The sequence below is a fragment of the Zingiber officinale genome, chromosome 6B, assembly GCF_018446385.1.
Source record: "Zingiber officinale cultivar Zhangliang chromosome 6B, Zo_v1.1, whole genome shotgun sequence".
NCBI classification, from domain to species: Eukaryota; Viridiplantae; Streptophyta; class Magnoliopsida; order Zingiberales; family Zingiberaceae; genus Zingiber; species Zingiber officinale.
The window spans coordinates 89,822,954-89,829,266 of NC_055996.1; the positions used below are offsets into that span (position 1 = coordinate 89,822,954).

At 39.4% G+C, this 6,313-nt stretch overlaps 1 non-coding gene across 1 annotated transcript; it reads right to left on the bottom strand.

The window, feature by feature from the left end:
• Positions 1–1,459: 1,459 nt before the first annotated feature.
• Positions 1,460–1,565, bottom strand: LOC121993318. Its single transcript, XR_006115179.1, has one exon. It is a non-coding gene; the product is annotated as a small nucleolar RNA R71 (small nucleolar RNA).
• Positions 1,566–6,313: the final 4,748 nt, after the last annotated feature.

The following is a 6,313-nucleotide window of genomic DNA, read 5'->3' on the forward strand; positions in this document are numbered from 1 at the left end:
CTTTACTTTATGGTTTAGGATTGTTCTTACTTTTCAATGGTGTAGATCTCCAGATCTAGGATGTAGGAAATATTTGTGATGTGATGGAGATGTCAAACTATGTTGATTTGTCATGTTTCTATTCAATAACTTGTTAATGTCTTGTTCATGTTTGATGAAGTGTGTGTGTGGAGCTTGTATATATATCTTTTACATATTTTATCAAATGGTTATATAGAATTGTTAATCCCGTAGGGGGGATGCCCTAGATCACATGACCGAGGGGTGTCATGACAAGGTTGCCCCGCTAACGGACATCTAGGGTATCACCTTGAAGGGAGAAGCAAATCTCCACAAGGAAGTAGGGGATCAGACATAATCACTATTTCTATCTCTATGTTATTGTGTTAGTGTGTTTCTATGTTATATGATCGAGGGGCGTCGTGATAGGGTTGCCCCGCTAACGGACTTCATAGGAATCACTTCCATTTAATAGCATAGGACATGGAGTAGGAGATCATGTCGGCTTATCCACTGTAGGGGAGAGTCAATAATGCATCTAACTTCTTACAAGAGCATGAGCATAGAGAATAGGAACTAAGCAATCTATGTAACATCGCCTAACATTACAAGGAAACCGAAATCCTAGAATCTATCATCCTCCATCTTCTTAGCTCAACCCCTCTTGAGATCCATTCTCTCTTCCCTCTTTCTTTCTCTTAATTTCTTTCCCAACTAATCTTGCGTTTGTCTAGATAATTCGCCTTACGAAGTTAACTAGTGCTTAATCAACAGTCCCTGTGGATACGATAATCTTTTAAATTACTGACGATAAACTGTGCACTTGCGGTGGCGTAATAAGTTTTTGGCACCGTTGTCGGGGACTATTTTCGATTAACATTATTTGATTAGCATATGAGTTACTCTAGACATTTTTCTTTTTCCTTTTGTCTTTTCTTTCTTGTTTTCATTATGCACTTTCTGTCTTGTAATTTAAATTATGTATTTTCTTTCTTGCTTTTCATATAGCATTTTATTTCTTGTCTTTAATTCTTCATTTTTATTTTTTTTCTTATAATTTTTTCTTAGATATCCATGAGCACTAACATGTCAAGCAGGCCCTTAAGAGATTTTCCTGCACCCATTTCTGTAAGATTTTTATCTCCCATTATGCAGCCTCATATTAAAGCAGAAAGTTTCCAACTAGACCTAAAGTTAATTTTCATAATACAATGTCACAAATTTGGAGGAGAAGTATCAGAAAGTCCTTATATGCACCTTGAGACATTTTTAAAGCTTTGTGATATGGTGAATTGTGAAGGAGTGTCAGTGGATGCAGTTCGATTGATGGCATTTCCTTTCAGTATCAAGGATAAAGCAAGGACTTAGTTATATTCCCTCCATCCTCAAAGCATTATGTGTTGGAAAGAATTGGAGCAGCAATTTCTGAATCACTTTTTCCCTCTAAGTAGAACAATTTATATGAGGAATTGCATCACAAATTTTGCTCAGGTAGATGGAGAATCATTATTTGAAGCATGGGATAGATTCAAAAGTCTACAAAGACAGTGTCCTCATCATGATTTGGAAAAATGGCTTACCTTGCACATATTCTATAAGGGAATTTCTTTCTTAGATAAATATTATTTGGATTCATCAGCTGGAGGTTCTTTTACGAATAAAAGTGTGGGCGAAGTATATACATTAATTGGTAAAGTGGCATTGAATCTCCAAGACTGGTCAGATAAAAGTTGGATGGAATCTCCCTCAAATATTCAGGAAGTGCAAGCCATAAATGCAAGAGAGTCTGTCAGATAAAAAGCAACTCAACCACCCAAGAATGTTGAAATTCACAAGTCACAGAATGAGGAGTTCAAACTTTTGGGGGAAAAGATTGATAGCATAGTTTTAAAATGGTTCAAAGAAGACCTTCCTCCTACACAGACAAGATCTAGTGTAAATGATAATAGTATTAAGTTGAGAAGTAGCAAGAATCATAAAGAACTTCTGAAGAAGGATTTGTTTAGAATTGAGGAGAAGAACAATAGAAGAGCACAAGAACTCAATTTCATTATTCCAGGAAGTTCACAAAGGCCACAAGTACCCTTCCCTCAATGATTAATCACATCAACACTAGATAAGAAAGTTGGACCTCCTCCACAAGCTCAAAGGGAATATGAGAAAAAGGAAGTTCCTTTCCCAAGACATTCACTAAGGGTTCCTTTTCCACAAAGGCTAGTGAGGATCAATGAAGATAAAGATCCTGGCAAATTCTATGCTGATAGTAGTTGCTGATAGTGTGCAGGTTTGCAAGATACACATATGATTCAGCTTAATAGCTTCGAGTCCGGTGAAGGATGGAGCATCCGAAGGATCGTGGACAAAGCAACAAGGACAAGAGCCGAGGGAAGCGACTTCGAGGCATACATTAAGGATGGCATTGGGGACAAGTCGCGGGCTTGAATGCATCCGAGGGATGAGAGCCAAAGGAAGTAGGCTTGAAGGCAAGAGGTCAAGGCTGCAACAAAAAGTCAACTGAATCATAAGAGTAAGGGTCCGAGTGCTAACAGACTGTACTCGGGGTACTAGTCAACTGATAGAAATATCAATCGACTGGTACAGTCGACTGAGCAGTCAACTGAGAGTGAACAGAATACTTCTGTTCGCTTGACCAATGTGAAGCAGTTGACTGGTACTTTCACCAGTCGACTGGTATTGAGCCGTTGGGTTATAACAGTCAAATCTCCACAGAGGGCAGTCAACTGACACTTTCACTTGTCGATTGATAGGCGAGGTTTTTCAACCCGTGGCCTATATAACTAAGGCTTTGGAGCTTGGTTAAGGCTGATGAAATTAGACTTGGTTAAAGTCTAATTAGTAGTCTACTAATTCTCAAGTGCTTGTGTAATCCAAGAGGTCTTGGTTGGAGTTGTGGTGAGGTTTCTCCACCCACAAGGAGGCTTGAGCTAGCTGGAGTTTGTCGGAGACTAATCCACTGACGGATTGAGGGGGTCTTCCACCTTACGAATAGCCGTAGAGTAGGAACAAGTTATCTCCGAACCACATAAATGAAACGTGTTAGCAGTTTGCATTTCTCTTTTTGTTTTTAGATTAGCTTTCGTATTCATATTAGTATTGTATTTCCACTTGCGCAACTAACAAATACATAGGAAACAATCGAGTTAGGGTCATCATTTATCCAACCCTCCTTCTAGTCGGCCATACACAAGATTCCCAATAGTGAATACCTCTTGTAAGCTTGGAAGTGCAACAACACCTCAGCCCTAAGCTTCCAAGAACTGGAAGAGAAGATGGAGTGAAGAGTTGTAGCGTTTGAACGCACTGTCGCCTATATAACTATGCTTTTAGGGCTCACAATCGATTGGGCATGCTCTCAATCGATTATCGTGTTAGATCTACGACCCAGCCATCCAAATCTAGCAACCTGCATAATGGTCATTTTCCAATCGATCGACTGATCAATTGGGAGCAGCTGGATCGATCGGCTAATCGATTTAGAATGCTTCTATGCTGTCGCAGAAGTCCCCGAAATCGATTGACCAATCGATTCCGGCTTTTCTTGCGTTACTGTGAGAAATCGAGCCCCAATTGATCATGATCAATTGGCATATTCCAATCGATTGGTTGATTAATTGGGAAGCCCTCTCTGTGTTTACGATAAACTCCCCATTGATCAGCTGATCGATTGGAGTAGCGTAATCGATTGACTGATCGATTGGGTCGCCTTTGCTACGATAGTGCTCCCAGTCAATCAATTAATCGATTGGGCTTTGGGTCAATCGATCAACTGATCGATTGCCTAGCCCTATCTTGATGAACACAAGTCTAGGGTTCTCTTGCCCAATATCCGATCAACGTTGACCTGCTGAGACTTCCTTGTGCCTAGCATCTTGTCAATCTTGACCTGCTGGAACTTCATCACCAAGTGTTCGGTCAATCCTTTGACCCAGTTGGACTTTTCTCTCCGTGCTAAGTGTCCGATCAACCTTGACCCACTTAGACTTACCAAACACTAGGTGTCTAGTCAACCTTGACCTACCTGGATTTCACATGTCTGGCTTCATTCACCAAGGCTATTCACTTGACTTCATTTACCAGGACTTCCATCTGCTTCACTCACCAGGACTTCCAAACTGTCTGGCTTCACTCACCAGGACTTTCATCTACCTAGTTTCACTCACCAAAACTTCTAAATTGTCTGCCTTTACTTACCAGGACTTTCCATCTCCTAGCTTCACTTATTAAGATTTTTTCACTGCCTAGCTTCACTCACTAGGATTTTTCACTGCCTACCTTCACTCACTAGAGCTTTTCACTTGGCTTCACTGACTAAGATTTTCCACACCATGTGTCTGATCCTCCATAACCTACTTGGATTTTCATCTTCTACCAACCATTCCATTGGACTTTCCTTGTTTAACCTCCAGTTAGGACTTCTAATCAAGTATCTGGTCAACCTTGACCTACTTGACTTATAGACAAACTTTGACCATCAATCTCCATATATTGTTAAGCATCAAAACTTAAACATCAAGACTCAAGCTTAAGCAAACTCAAGCTTAGTCAACCTCGTCAACTTTGACCCAGGGAAATTGCACTAATAAAAAATATAAGCAATGATGTCATTATACCAAAAACATAAGCCATGATGACATGAAGCATTATTCTCCACAACTTTACTCAGTTGTAGCAACTTTACTTACTAGCACAACTTTATTCTCCACTATCCCACTTTATTCTCCGCTACACTAACACCTCATCTCTACCATATTGGTCACCCCTCAACTCATCCTAAAGCAAACTGTTGGATCAGGTCGCACGTGAGAGGGTGAGTAAATCACATGGTTTTTTAAAAAAAAATTATCTTTTTCATTTTAAAAGCAAAGTATACGCATCGGAAAATTAAAAAGAATAACACAAGAAAACTCTAGCAGTTTTACTTAGTTCGGAGACTTTGGTGACTCCTATTCCAAGACCCAAGTCTTGCGGACCTATCGATGGGTAATGAATTTAAATACCTTTTATGGTATCTCCTGAAAAGGGAATCGAGTATACAAAAATATAAAACAAGTGCAACACTCTGTACTTGTCCTATTGTAAATAGTTAAATACACAAATTACAACTCATTACCCAACACCTTTGAAGATTGTCAACTTAGGCTCAGTGTCGGTCAGTTCCTCGGTAATAGTCGAGTGCAACAGCGTTGTAGCAGAGTCACAGCAGTAGGCCGGAGCAGTTGGAACCTCAATCGAATGTGTAGAAGCTTGTATGTGAGTTGTTGTTGAAGCTTTGAGTAAGCAGACTTATAAAGAGCATGGAAGGCACCTTCCATAGACATTGAAGGTGCCTCCAATGGGATAAAGTTTATCTCGCAAATGTTGTGTCTTATCTGCTTCGATCACCAAACTTCATCCTTTGGAAGGTGGCTTCCATAGCCATGGAAGGCGCCTTCCATGAACAGTATGAAAGCGCCTTCAAGCAGATGAAGGCGCCTTTAGACACTGTTCATTTGAAGGAAAATTTGTTCCTTTGTCTTGCAAAATAACGTTAGTCCAATAAACCAAATAATGACCTACAAGATAAATGTTAGCACAATAATAAGCAGTAATAATTAGTTCCTATCCACCTAGGACTCGAAACTAGTCAAGGTCTCAGATTAGGGATCCGAAATGGATCTAAACTGGATCAATGCTTACTGTCCCCTAAATTGGGACGCGTTCTCACTTGGTCACTCTCCTCCAGTGACTTATCTTTACTTACCAGTTTGCCAGATATTCGGTCAGCCCGTCGATCTATCTGGACTTCCTACCAAATATTCGGTCAGCCCGTCGACCTATCTAGACTTTCCGCCAGATATCTGGTAGATCCGTCAACCTATCTGGACTTCTCACTAAATATCAGGTCGGCTCGTTGACTTATCTAGATAACTCCTGCACACTTGGTAAAGTGTTAGATCACAATAATACCTAACTTAACTTACTTTATCATTCATCAAAATCTTAATAAGACTATTAGTGCAAATTGCACCAACAATCTCCCCCTTTTTGATGAAATTACAACTTGGGTTAAGTTAGAAAAAAGGATATGCAAAATAAGTATAGAAAATGATTTTAAGAGATACAAGAATTGAGACAATTGGTTTTATTCTCTTGATCATTTTTAGGGTTAAGTTATTTTAATTTTTTTTTTCTAACTTAAACTCTAACCCTCCCCCTTTGACATTCATCAAAAAACATGAGTAAATAAATGTTAAGTAAAAAAGATAATGAATTTTGGCAACAAAAAGATTTCAGGATTATCGGGGGAATTTTC